This window comes from Arvicola amphibius, chromosome 10 (assembly GCF_903992535.2).
Source record: "Arvicola amphibius chromosome 10, mArvAmp1.2, whole genome shotgun sequence".
Classification (NCBI taxonomy): Eukaryota; Metazoa; Chordata; class Mammalia; order Rodentia; family Cricetidae; genus Arvicola; species Arvicola amphibius.
This window is the reverse complement of record NC_052056.1, coordinates 120,434,616-120,448,737: the sequence shown is the minus strand read 5'-3', so window position 1 is coordinate 120,448,737 and position 14,122 is coordinate 120,434,616. Positions and strand designations below refer to the sequence as shown.

At 40.6% G+C, this 14,122-nt stretch overlaps 1 protein-coding gene and 1 pseudogene across 1 annotated transcript in view; one reads left to right on the top strand and one right to left on the bottom strand.

The window, feature by feature from the left end:
- Positions 1-14,122, top strand: part of Sppl3 (signal peptide peptidase like 3) — a 102,511-nt gene that overhangs the window by 28,281 nt on the left and 60,108 nt on the right. The gene's annotated exons all lie outside the window — the stretch shown is intronic.
- On the bottom strand, positions 5,415-6,593 carry LOC119824529 (annotated as a pseudogene).

The window sequence follows — 14,122 nt, the reverse complement described above, 5'->3', positions numbered from 1 at the left end:
TCAATTAATTCTTCGTGTATTGATGTACTTGTTCACAGTTGACTGTCTTTCTTGAAAAAGCTTGTTGGGTTTCTGCTTGGCTTCCAGGATCCCACATTCTGTCTGTCATTTCTCCTGTGCCACTGACTGTGCCTTCTCCATTTACTACTTTTCCAACTCTTCTCTCTCAGCCCACTGTCCGTCATCCCTCCCTAAATGTTTTCTCCCTGGTCTCCATTTTCATGGTCTTATTTACTGTCCCTGTGCTGCCAGTTCCCACATTTGTCTACCCCTGACTTACTCCTAAATACTTAGCCTATTTCCATCCTAGGTGAAAGATTTCTGGATTAATACCCATCTCAAACTTTATTTCTATCAGCCCTAGCACTAGGGAGGCAGAAGCAGGTAGATTTCTGATTGGCTAGCCTGGTATACGTATCAAGTTTCAGGCCAGCCACAGCTACATAGTAAGACCCTGTCTCAAGTCAAAACTGAAACACCTAATGACCAACAGTTTTTATGAACCCTGAGCCTCGGGCACTGCTGCTGCCCACTGCTGTGAGAAGCTACTGCTTTGTTCAGAGTCTTGGAAATAAATAACATTTTAAGAAAAAAATTCTGCCTCTTAATGTTTCTTGGAGGCACAGTAAAATTTTTCTATGGGGAGATTTTAAAGTTTTATCTATAAGAAAATTTAAAAGGTACTGCAAGTGAAATGCTCAAATCACCTGGCTTTCCCTGCACTGTGGTTTAGAAGATAAAGCTCTACCAAGTCTGGTGCTGCCTCCTCACCTGTCCCCTCTCCTCGGTAAGCAGGCACATTGAAACACCTGGCATATTGTAATTAGTCTAATTCATTTCTTAATATCATTGCTATAAGAATGTTTTACTGTACTAGTTATCAATTGAGCTGGCTTCTGTTATGCCAAAAACAAAGTGACCCGTTTTGGAAACACAGATAGCTTTTAAGCTGTTGTTTAAAAGAACTAACAAGAAGTTCAAATCTCCATTCTGTCATAGAATAATTCCCAGACTTTGTGGCATCTAAATTTTAGGTGTATTCAATTAAAAGCCATTTTGACTCTTAGAAATACTTATAATATTATTAGAATCTTTTGTCTTAATAAAACAGAATTATTATTATTCTTGTCACTGAGTGCTGGTGGGTCTTCTCTCCCTATAGTAGATCCGTCTGTTCCCCTCACCGGGAGGTGGGAGTGGCCTAGGTTACATGGTGCTCTCAGAGGCACACAGGCACCACCTTCTTGTCCCAGTGCTAGTGATGCAGGCCATACTAGGGTGTTTTCCATGCCTCCCTTTCTTTCACTATTTAGCTGCTTCTAAAAGTTATTCTCTGGCTAGAGAGATGGCTCGGGTTATAGTATCTGCTCTTACAGAGGACCTGAACTTGATTCCCAGCACCCATATCAGGTGGCTCACAACTGCCTGTAACTCCAATTTCACTGGAGATGATGCCCTCCTCTGAACTTCACAGGCAACTCACGTGCACTAGCTCCCACGTAAGCATAATTAAAAATAATAGGCATTAAATCTAAAAAAAAGTTCTCAGGCCAATAATTATGCCGTTTAAGGTGAGCAGAGTTCATATTTGTGAGACAGTTGAATATGGTGCAGGATACAGGAGAGCAGGAGGACAGTGCTCTGCTAGGGGACGTGAAGTTCCACACCAGTGTTCATCAGTTTTCAGACTCCTCAAAGCAAGGAGGTGAATTAGTCCTTTCCTTCCTTGTTACTTTTATAATCAACAGTGTCTTCCTTGCTGCTTACATCTTGTTCTGTGCATACGGACACTTGACTGTTGGTATAGAGATTCAGTAACATAAAACTTCATTTATTTGTATTTATTAAGCTAAAATGGTGTTATACTTCTTGAGCCTTTGGAGAAACCTTTAAAAAAATCCATTGGGAGTTAAGGTATTATATATATATATATATATATATATATATATATATATATATATATATATATATATATATCACTTAATTACCACCCTAAGTTTAGTCAGGGTTCACTGTCACAAGTAGAGGGCTTGTAGAAGCTTTCACACCTCCACAAGCTCTTGGCTTTTCTATTCCTGTTCTCTGTCTGGCAAACAAAACCACAATCTGTTCCAAAACCTTCTGTGAAAGCAGTTAGAAACCTGGGGAAGGCTCCAGTACATACTCCAAAGTCTGGCGTTTCCGTTCCATCTTACCAACTTTATCCACACTGTAGAATTAGGAAAATTGGTTACTTTTGAAAGCTTTGTCACTCCCTTCCTAAGAACTTTTAATTTTTTGAAGGTTTCTAAAACTCAGATTTGGGAGTTAGACAGACACGCAGCAGTTAGAGCACTGGCTGCTCTTAACTTAGAGGATCTGGATTTAATTCCTGGCACCTATGTCAGGCAGCTCACAACTATCTGTAACTACAGTACCAGGGCATCCAACACCTTCTTCCAGCCCCACAGGCTCCTGCATGTACACAGAGCACATATGTGCATTCAGGCACACACACACACACTGCATATACAAACATGCATAGCTCACTGTTCTCCCTTCCAGAGCCTCTGAGAAGTCTGTAGTAGACCATGACCAAGATACTAGAATTCTGGGACAGCTGTTTTAAACTGAAATAGTTGCTGTGTAAGTCAGATGATAACATGTGTCCCATCAATAGAAAGCAGCAGAATTGCATTGATTTTATTTTTTAATACAGCTAAAATCTGTTTAAGGATGCTGGGCTGTGATGGAGCACAACTTAAATCCCAGCATTCAGGAGGCAGAGGCAAGCAGATCTCTGAATTCAAGGCTAGCCTAGTTTGCAAAGTGAGTTCCAGGACAGCAAGGGCTACACAGTGAAACCCTGTCTCAAAAGTGGAGATACTGTTCAGAGGTTCAGAGTACCTCTTGCTATTTGTTGCAGAGGACTTGAATTTAGTTCTCAGCACTCACATGGTGTTCACAGCCACCTGTAACTCCAAGTCCAAGGGATTTGACACCCTCTTCTGATCTCCATAAACACCAGGCTACAAACATGATGTATATATATACATGAGGCAAGACACTAAAATAAATCTTTAAAAAATATGTTTGAGGAACTCATACGTTTGACAACTTTACATGCTATTTAGATGTGCTATCCCTTGTGCATGTTTGTAATGAATTTGTGAAATTAGACATTTATTGATTTCCCTTGGTGTCCCCACAATTCAGTTATCTAATCATTTGTAGTATTTAGCAATATCATGTGGTGTGTCTGGACACTGTCTTAAGTACTCTAGTTAGAACAGTGAACATGTCTTCAAAGCCCCTGCTCTCACGGAGCTTTGCCACTGCTGCTGCTGGGCATAATAAGCAAATACAAACACAATTAGTAATGATTCCTCAGCAGATAATTAGAACAGTGTACAGGAGTGATTGGAGTAGCTTGGTGGGAAATGGTGTCTGGGTAAAAAGAAAGGTCAGAGGAAGCAATATTCTGTGCAGAAGGAATAATCCTAATGAAAAATTGTGTGATATTGATAATGAAATTTTCCATCATGTTCACCTAAGGTATATATACTTATATTTGAAATGTGTTTTATGTGTATGTCTTTGTATAGAAGGAGTTAATAAAGTTGTTGAGTAACTTGCATTTAAAAAAAAAGCTGAAAGAAAATCGTGAAACTGACAAGCCATGTTAAGATTGGGGAGGGATAGATGGAGGCTTGGAATAAGGATAAAATTAGGGACCAGAGAGATAGGCAGGGGCTTAGATTTTATTAATTTTTTTACATATTTCATGTGTATGAGTGATTTGTTTGTTTATAAATTTTTGATCTTATAATTACATAATTTCCTCACTTTTCCTCTCTCCAATTCCTCCCATGTCTTCTCAGTCTAAGAGCTTAGATTTTAACAGTACAGCAGATAGTCACTGAGGATTTTAAGCAGGTATGACCGTGGTACAGACGTTGAGGACGTTGGTGACAGACCAGTTAGGAGCTTGTGACAGTGCTTCAGATAGTTGAGTAATGACTTGAATTAAGGTGCTCATTGTGGAGCTAGAGATGGAAAAGGCTGGTAAGTTTTGGAGGTGAGAAGTTGGTAAGTTTTGGAGGTGTAAGTGATTTGCTTATGCCAAAGATTTTACCTTGTGTATTGGGGTGATAAGTACCTTTACCAGAAGGGTGTCCACAAGGCCCTAGACTTGATTCCCAGTGCCACAAAACAACACTGGACTCCATACAAGTAATAAGGGAAAATAGAGGCTAGAAAGAGGGGGAGACGTAGTGCCCTGGAGACTCCAGGAGAAAGTCATCTGACTGACTGAGAGAGGAACAGCAGCAAGTGAGGCGAGGGAGAACTGATTTGCATGTTTGGATCCAGGAGCTGGCAAACTGCCACTTCTGAGAGGAGGCGCTACTGCCACTTCTGAGAGGAGGCGCTACTGCCACTTCTGAGAGGAGGCGCTGGCCTTGGGAGCCACTCCTGGTCTTGACAGGAACATTCTTAGGAGAGTGGAAATGAATGGATCAAGGAGAGAGGAAGGAAGCAGTCACAAAAGATTATATAAAACCATGGCTATAACAGGTAATTAATTGTACTAAGACAGTAGATAGCAAACATGCTTTGATCCTAAGGTAAACCTGTAGAAATGCTGCTGATCAGTTTATGTGTGCATACTTGATACCTATGGACCAGGCTTGTCTTAGTGGATTGTGACCAGTCACTGAGTGCTGTGGAAGGGAGCCCAAGCACAGAGAGGGCTTGGAAGCTGAGGTTTGTGTTGAAAGACTTTGGTACTTTGGGGCTGTAATTTAGTATATCTCCAGCTAGAATTGGTGCAAAATGATTGTGTATGTGTGAGTTCCCTCTGTAGCTTCCATGTCATTGACCAAACAGGTTATTCAGCATTAAAAAAAAAAAAAAAAGTCTTCTTGGCATTTTTTTTTCTATTAAGGGTCAATGTCTAGATGTTCTGCCTTCAGTAATTTGTGCTGTGATCTCAGTGTTTGTGGTTGACTCCTCTCCCAAAAGTCATCCCCCGTGCTGTGATATCAAGTGAGGTCTTAGGGGCAGTGACTATGTAGTAGGGAATTTTCCTTATAAATGAGCGTCAATACCCTTACTCAAGAGTTTCAAGCCTCTAGAGTAGCTCCTCCACTCAGGTAAGCACGCCCTGAAAAGGCACTGTCTCTGAAACAGTGTGAGTCCTCACCAGATAGAACCTAGGAGCACCTTGATGTCAGACATCCCAGCCTCTAAGAGATGTATCTGTAAGAGATAAATTTCCTTTGTTTACAATTAATAATCTGCTTTACCAGTTTTAGCAATTCAATCTTAAGATACTGTGAAGAATTCTTTTTTTTTTTTGCATTTCATAACACTTTATTAAGAAGAACCTACATCAGTACTTCTATGTAAACAGTGATGACAAAGAATCGGGTCACAGGTAGACAGTAACTTACATTATCTTTTATATAGTCAACATGTAATAGTTCAGCACGGTTTAATTCTTTTTAGGCAAACATTTTTGCATACACCGCCTTCTCTTTATCTTTCTGTGCCTTTATCATTTGTTTGACTTTAAGCAATTCTGCCTGGATAGCTTTATCTCCTGGGGCTATCTCCTGCGCCTTCTTAAGATCAGCCAATGCTTGATCATATTCTTTTAATCCTTGCCATCCTTGCGCTTTGCGGTATAGTGGTTTGGTATTTGACGGGTCCATTTCAAGAGCCTCCAAACAACTGTCGATCGCTCCCTGCGAATTTGACATCTTCAATTTACAAGCACCGATATGCAGCACACAGCTTAAGGCTATAGGCTGCAGTCTGGATGTATCTGCTTTCTCAATAACAGCCTTTGAACTCTCCACGTATCTTAAAACCTTTGCATTTTTTTAATAGCCGTCTCCTAGTTCTGAGATTTGAAAGAAATATTTCCAGTGTTTTTTAAGTCTCCAGTTATTAATAAAATTTTATCTACATCTTTTAAATCTATGTCTGCATCCTCGGGAGAGTCTGGATGACTGTCACCAGAGCCATCTTTGGGGAATATTCCCCAGCCATCCCCTTCCTTCAGTTCTCCACATTCTGCAATAATACAAAGTTTGGCAGGCTTTTCACCATTCACTTCTACGTTTTCAAGCATCCTTGCCACACCCAGTCCTTTAATTACTTGACCAAATACCACGTGTTTCCCATCCAAATGAGGAGTTGGAACTGTCGTGATAAAGAACTGAGAACCATTTGTATTGGGGCCTGCATTTGCCATGCTCAGCAAACCCTCCCGATCATGCTTATAATGAAAATTTTCATCTTCAAATTTTTCACCATAAATACTTTCTCCACCTGTCCCATTCTGATTTGAAAAGTCTCCACCCTGAATCATAAACTTCTTAATAATCGGTGGAAAGGACATTTTTTAAAATGCAGAGGTTTCCCAGTTGTGGCTCCAGTGCCTTTTTCTCCTGTACACAACGCACGAAAATTTTCTGCAGTTTTGGGAACAATATCTGCAAGCAATTCTAAAACATTCTGCCAACTCTCTGCCTGCCAATGTCCACGTCGAAGAAGACCCGCGGGTTCTTGGGGTTGGAAGGCTTGGCTGCCCGGGACGGGTGCACCATCTTCACCGCAGGTTCTGGGGAGCAGGACGCGGGCAGCACGTGCGCGACGGGGACAAATTCTACAGCACCTGAAGAATTCTTCTTTTCCGCTGTTTTGGAAATGACTTCTTGGCCAGCAAATACCAATAATCCCCATCTCTGCTCTGGCTCCACAGAGCTGGTCTCAATTCCCAGCAATCATGTGGTGGCTCATAACTATCTATAATGAAGTCTGGTACCCTCTTCTGGCATGCAGGGATACATGAAGAACACTGTGTACGTAATAAATAAATAAAATCTTTAAAAAGATTTTTAAAAAAAGAATTCTTAATGTGGAATATTGGGTCAAATATTGACTATTTTTTCCACCTAAAATACATCAAAAAGAACTAAAAACTATTTTAATGGTTCAAGTTTTTTGGTTTTTGTTTTTGTTCTTTTTAATCTTGTTTCTTGTGATAACAGCTTTCCACCGAATACAGACGCGCTTTTTCAGGCTGGAGAAGTGTAGTTTGGATCCCCAGGAACCTGTCAGGTGGACATGGTTGTCCACCCATAAGTCCAGCCTACAAAGGTAGAGATGGTGTCCTCCAGGAAAGGTGTGCAAGGCTAGCCGCACCCGTGAGCTCTCAGTTTGATTAGGAGGCCTTCAGTGAATAAGGTAAAAAGGCAGTCAAGGATAATTCCCAGCATCGAAGTACACACCATGGTATGTCATGTTTCACGTTAGTACTGCATTCTTTTCAGTGACTCAAAATGCCCTGTTAACTTGCTCTACCACGATGTATTGAACTATTCCATTGGTGGTAGACATTTCTGCTGTTCTTTTCTTTGGATTATCATTATTGCTGCTTTTAAACATGAAAGTACACATGCATAGTATAAACATTTTTTCCAATTCTGAATTAACTGGGCCATATGACTACTCTGTGTTTAATGTATTTTTTTTTAAAGATTTCTTATTTTTAATTCAATGTATACAGATGTGTACATGAGTGCAGGTGCCAGAGATTCTTATCTCCTCATGCTGGAATTACAGGAAATTGTAAGCCGCCCAAGGTGGGTGTTAGGAACCAAACTCTGGTTCTCTGCAAGAGCAAGAGGCTCTTTAAATCCTGTGTTAGGGTTTGAAGGAGCTGTCAGGGTTGTTTCCAGAATGACTGAATGGATATATATATTACAGTCTGTCTGAATTTGTCTTCCCCTGCCCTACTCCTCGTATGACTGCATTATTTTAGAGCACGCTGTATGTGTGCGTGCGTGTGTATGTGTGTGTACCCAGAGCCCTATTCATACTAAGCAAGTGCTCTACCACTGAGCTGTGTCCCCAAACCTGGTCTACGTTGGTGTTTAGAGATAGGCTCTCATCTGGTTTTTCTTAAATAAGTTGTTGACTTGTTAGGTAACTGGGATGTAAAGGTGTATGTGTATACTGAGCTTAGCTACAGAGCTCAGGACTTTATCTGCTTCCCCATCTTTAGCTAGTTAAGAACGCTTTTAGCTTTAAAATGTGTAAGAGACTGAAAGTGGTGGCACCTTCTTTCAAACTCCCCCCCCCAAAAGGATGAGTTATAGAAAAATCCATCATTTTTTTTGAGTCTGCATACTTTCTTGGAATGGTGACTGTATACCTTGATAATCTTATAATATTCATTTACTCTTAGTGAAAATTTTATCAGTTGAATGATTATATGTGCAAATAACAAAGCAGTTAATTGAGTTAAGTAATAATGAAGGTTTTCTATTAGTAGTTGTAGAAAATCCAGTTAATATTGATTTTTTTTAAAGGTAAGAATTGATCTCTTCTTGTTCTAGAACTAAATTCCTTCATATTAAACAGAAGTCTCAGTCAAATCTTACTTCTTCATTAAGAAAGGGTCTCGTTAAGTTGTTCTGGCAGTCCTCCAACTCACAGCAATCCTCTTGTCTCTGTTTCCCAAGTACTAGGAATAAAGAGGTAAGCCACTGTGCCCTGTTTCAAAAATCTCAGTTAAGCTGCCAGCTGAGGACCAAGCCACTAATACACGAGCCTGTTAATGGGCACTTCTTACCCAGGCCATTGGGGATTAGGTGGCCGGTTGAGTTTATGTTACATGCAGAAGAGGAGAAGGCCATATTTTCTTGTAAGAAGATTTCCTATAAATTCCACACAGTTATTTTTACTATGCCATCTTGGTATTGTAAAAATTTAGTGTCCGTGCTAAATGTGACTGCAGGCAAATTTGGAAAATAAGTTATTTTAAACATCATTTGAACTTGGTGATAGAACACTTAGTGTGCGCAAAGCCCTAAGTTCAGTCTCCAGGACCCCTACTCCGCAGTCAGGATTCTGACCAAGAAGGGTGAGAACAGGGAGTGGAGCCTTGGGTCTCTGTCGCGCTGTCGCTTTGTTGTTTCTCTTGCTTTTGTCGTTTAGAGGTGCAGTTATTCAGTGGGTATTTGGGGATGGGGTCTAGGTAGCTGCCTGCTAACTTGTCTTGGTAGAAGTTAATCTGTTGCCTTGTAGGGATCTCTCCTCCTTTTCATAGTGAATGTAAAGTTACCATATAAGTAAAGTGTGAGGACAGATGTGACAATTCTCAAGTTCATTGATTATAAAGGGAAAAATTAAGACACTTTTAAATGCAGCTAATTTGAACTTAAAAGAATGATTTGAACATCATTTGTTTCAATTAATTGAGGAATTGATTTTAAATGAACCATTCTTTTTATGCCACTAAAATAATAAGCTGCTCAATTTTAAAATGTACTTCAACTTCAAAGTTGCTAAAATGTGGAGCAAGTGTGTCTTTATCAATATTAACTTTTTCCATGATCGGCTTTTGTCTCCCATTTCTCTCTAGCCAGTCAAACAGATAATTATTACATGCCATTGAGGGCTGTGTGGTTAAATACAAATGCTATCTTCTTCATTTTTGTAATGTGGATGTTTGAAACCCCATACAAAGTAAGAAATAGAATGTGATGATTGCTTAGCTTCCTTCTGCAAACAGCCACTTCACATAAAACAGTTCTCCTGCAAGGCAAGTTGCCAGAGTTCATTTATCAGCTAGGCTAAGGATCCCCAAAGTTGGACAGACAGTTACTTCAGGTGGCTGGTAGGATGTGAGGAAAGACTCAACCGCTCTCATTTCCCTAGGCCAGCTGTTTCTTGTGCACTTAAAACAGAGGGGACTTGTGGACATAGTTTCAGATTCTGTGATATTAATATCGGGAGACCACACAAATTGTGCTGTGTTTTGGGTAAGGCGTGTATGGATACTGTATTCTAGGATGCTTTTAGCTTCACAGAACAGATCTTTTAAGAGGTTAAAGAAGAAAAGAGTCTTTTATTGGGCAAGTAATTGAAACTAGGAAAGCATTGTCTCAAGATTTTTCTATGAAATGTTAAACTTAATTTTGTTGTGAAAGTGACAGTGGGATCAAAGGTTTAGGTCAGCTTCTTTAGCAGATGTGTGTGTGTCGCTCTGTATATGTGTGTGTGCCTCTCTGTATATGTATGTGTGTATGTGCCTCTCTGTATATGTGTGTGTGTCGCTCTGTATATGCCTGTGTGTGTCGCTCTGTATATGCCTGTGTGTGTGTCGCTCTGTATATGTCTGTGCGTGTTGCTCTGTATATGCCTGTGTGTGTCGCTCTGTATATGCCTGTGTGTGTCACTCTGTATATGTCTCTGTGTGTGTGTGTCGCTCTGTATATGCCTGTGTGTCACTCTGTATATGTCTCTGTGTGTGTGCCTTTCTGTATATGTTTGTCTGTGTGTGTTGCTCTCCATGTCTCTGTCGTCTCTCTCTCTCTGTATATGTGTGTTTGTGTGTGTGTGTGTGTGTGTGTGTGTGTGTGTGTGTACATGCTAAAACAAGTTCTCATATGTCCCAGCCTGGTCTCAGTCCTTGTGTTTGCAAAGTAAGCACTCTTACCTACCAAGCCATCTAGGTCCCTAGCCCTTGGTCTGAGTCTTTAGAGAAATAAAGTGGCTTCATCCCAGTCAACCATCTGTCACGGGTCCTTTGTTATACCTCCGAAAGAACAAGTGTTGGTTATTCCTGTTGTTGCTTAGGATGTAGAACAGTTTTCTCTACATAGCTGAGTACTCGTTCTTTGGAGTGCACAGTGTTCTGAGCTCATCTCGATGTATGAGTCCAGATTCTTAATGCTAGCTTTGTAACACTGAATAAGTTTCTCTCATCTGTTTCTTCTCTCCTAACTTAGGGATAATAAATGTTACATATTTCATTGGATGATAAGTAATGAAATTAAAATTGTGTATAATGCTACTTGCACATAATAAATACTTTATTTTGTATTCAATGCTTGAGTCAAAAGTTTTTCCTAGCCTTAGGTTTTAGAAAATAACTCTATTGGAGCAAGGCTTCCCAAAGTATATATTCTGGAGTACAAAACCTATTTGATTCTCTTAAGAAAACAAAGGAGTAAAACAAGGGTAAGATATATATGTCAGGGAGCACTCTACTTAGAAAAGGCCAAATAGTTTGGCATTTACCAAATGTATTTGCCCATCACTGCTATTAAGTCACATAAATCAGCTAGAGACTGGAGATACCTCAGTGGATAAAACTCCTTGCTGTTCAAGAAGGAAGACCTGATCCCACATAAAAGTCCTAGAAGCTCAGACACTGGTGATCAGGCTACTGTCAGCTCATCTAGCCAGCGCAGCAGTGTGCTCCAGGGTCAGTGAGAGACTGTCCTAGAACAAGGGGAGAGGAATTGACACCATTGACAGCAAGTTTGGCCTCCTTATGTACAGGTGAGCACCCCCTCCAAAAAAAAAGGAAAAAAAGAAAAAAAGAAATCAGATTAAGAAACATTTGTCTTACAGAGTCTGCTTTGAGAAGCATTGTTTAAGATGCTTTGAGTAGGTCAGCAAGACAGCTCTGTGTGTTAAAGCACTTGCCTCACCTGTATTTGATCCCCAACATCTATGTGACGGAAAGAGAGAGAGCCACAAATTGCCCTAAGACTTCCACACATACACAACTCCCTCCCCATAATACCTAAGTTCATAAAGGAAAAAAATTAAAGAATTTTTTGACTGATATTGCAGTTTGTTTAGTGTTTGCATGTTGTCACCTTTATTTTTGCCTTACCATTTCTGTTCCCTGTGGTCACTCAATCCTTGGTATAACTGAGGTACCTTACAGTAGGCACTGTGTATCTCTTTACAGGGCTTCTATTGCAGATGCTCAGGGTAGAGGTTGGGTTGCTTTCGAAGTGAAAGTAGATGAAGCCAAGGGAAACCTGAAACTTAAATATGAACTTAGTATAAACATGTAATATTGGGGACGGTGATGTCAGCCCCTAACATCCTTGGTCTTGGATTTATCTAAATGAGTCTATAAATAAAAGGTCATATTAAGTTGGAGGTACTACACACCTAAAATTCCAGCACTTCAAAGGCAGGAGAATTGAGAGTTCAAGATCATCCTCAACTGCATAGTAATTGGAGGCAGCGGGGCAGTGGTGGTGCATTGGTGCATGCCTTTAATTCCAGCACTCCAGAGCAGGGGCAGCTAGATTTTTGTGGGTTCGATGCCAGCCTGATCTACAAAGTGAGTTCCAGGACAGCCAGGATTGTTATGCAAAAAAAAAAAAAACCAAAAAAAAAAAAAAAAAAAAAAAAAAAAAAACCCTTTCTTCAAAAACCAAACAAACAGCTGGGCGGTGGTGGCGCACGCCTCTAATCCCAGCACTCGGGAGGCAGAGGCAGGAGGATCTCTGAGTTCGAGGCCAGCCTGGTCTACAAGAGCTAGTTCCAGGACAGGCTCCAAAGCCACAGAGAAACCCTGTCTCGAAAAACCAAAAGCCAAACAAACATTAGAGCTTGGGGCTATTCAGAGCTTAGAGGCTAAGAGCTCTTGCCGAAAACCTAGGTTGTTTCCTAGCACCCACATCATACAGTTCACCACTGCCTTTGACTGCGGATCCAGAAGGAATATGTCTGGCCTTCAAGAACACCAGCACGAATCACATACGCTTACACAAACACACATATATACACAGTTTAAAATTAATGCTTTCAGCTTTTAGAACACGTGTATGTAGGCATGTTTTATGGGTATATACATTACCGTTTCGAGTTATGTCCTGTGCAGGACAATTGGTGCAACTGGAGGCAGCCATTGTAAGCAAATTAAGCCAGTCTATAACAATAAAACCTGATAGTTTCTCCTCAGCTGTATTTCAAGAATTTTATATAGTTATGTCAAATGTGTACATATTATCTAATAGATTGTATACATATAACAAATGGAAATTTGTAAAATTGTCTGGGAGAAAGGGTGCCTAATGGGAAGAAGGGGGAGTGGTAGAGAATCGGGGTCATGCTCAACATATAGCATGCACTGCATCCCCCTTCTGAGCTGGCCTTAGTCACCATCCTGCCTTTTCTCTCCTTTCCTGCTATCATGCCCTCAGAGGGAATGCCTTTTCTTAGTCACTGGTAGGCACTGATCTTCCTCTCTGTCTCATGGACCGATGCTCCCTTGCTCTCTTCTCTAGCTCAGTTGTCCTGCTTGATGACTTGATCATGCATGCAGCATGTATAGGGCAAGGTGGAACAGCAGCCAGAAAGAGTCTGCTAATTGGAGTTCATAGCAGATGCTCCTACAAGGAGATAGAAAATCTGTTTGGTTTTAGATCTAGTGAATTAGAGGTGACCATAATAAATGCAGGTGGCTTTACCGAAATTCAGTCTCAGACATGTCCCTTGTTTGGTGTTTGTTATAGATTGGGTGAGAATGGTCCCCATAGACTCATATGTTTGCATGCTTAGTCCCCAGTTGATGAACCAAGTTAGGATTGGATTAAGAGATTGGCCTTGTTGGTGAAGGTGTGTCCTTGGAAATGGACTTCGAGGTTTCAGAAGCCCACGTAAGGTCCTTGCTCTCTCTACCTGCTGTCTGTGAATCAGTATGTATAGCTTTCAGCTACTGCTTCAGTGCTGTGCCTGTCTACTCACTGCCATGCCGATAATGGGCTAACTCTCTGAAGCTGTAAGCCCCCAATTACTTCTTGGTCATGATGTTTCTTCAAAGCAAAAGAACAGTATTTTAAAACTGTTTATGAGACACTTCTCAACTTTGTAGTTATTATCTTGATTTAAAAAAAAAAAGAACAAGCAAGCAGTAGAAGTAGCAGGATATTAATCACTCTGCTCCTTCTGCCTTGTGCAGGGCGATACTTGTCACCAGGAGGGTGAGCCCCAGAGATGTTGCAGTGTCTTCTTAGATTATGGAACTGGATGGATGTTCCTAGACAAAAAAGACTTTGTTTCTAAAGTCACTGAATGGCACTTTATTTATTTTTATTGTCTTTATAGAGCTATATATTTTTCTCCGCTCCCCTCCCTTCATCTCCCATCTCCTTCTGCCCTCTCCTATAGTCCCCATACTCCCAATTTACTCAGGAGATCAGGAGATCTTGTCTTTTTCTACTCCCCATGTATATTAGATCCGTGTATGTCTCTCTTAGGTCCTCTTTGTTGTCTAGGTTCTCTGGGATTGTGAATTGTAGGCTTGTTTTTCTTTGCT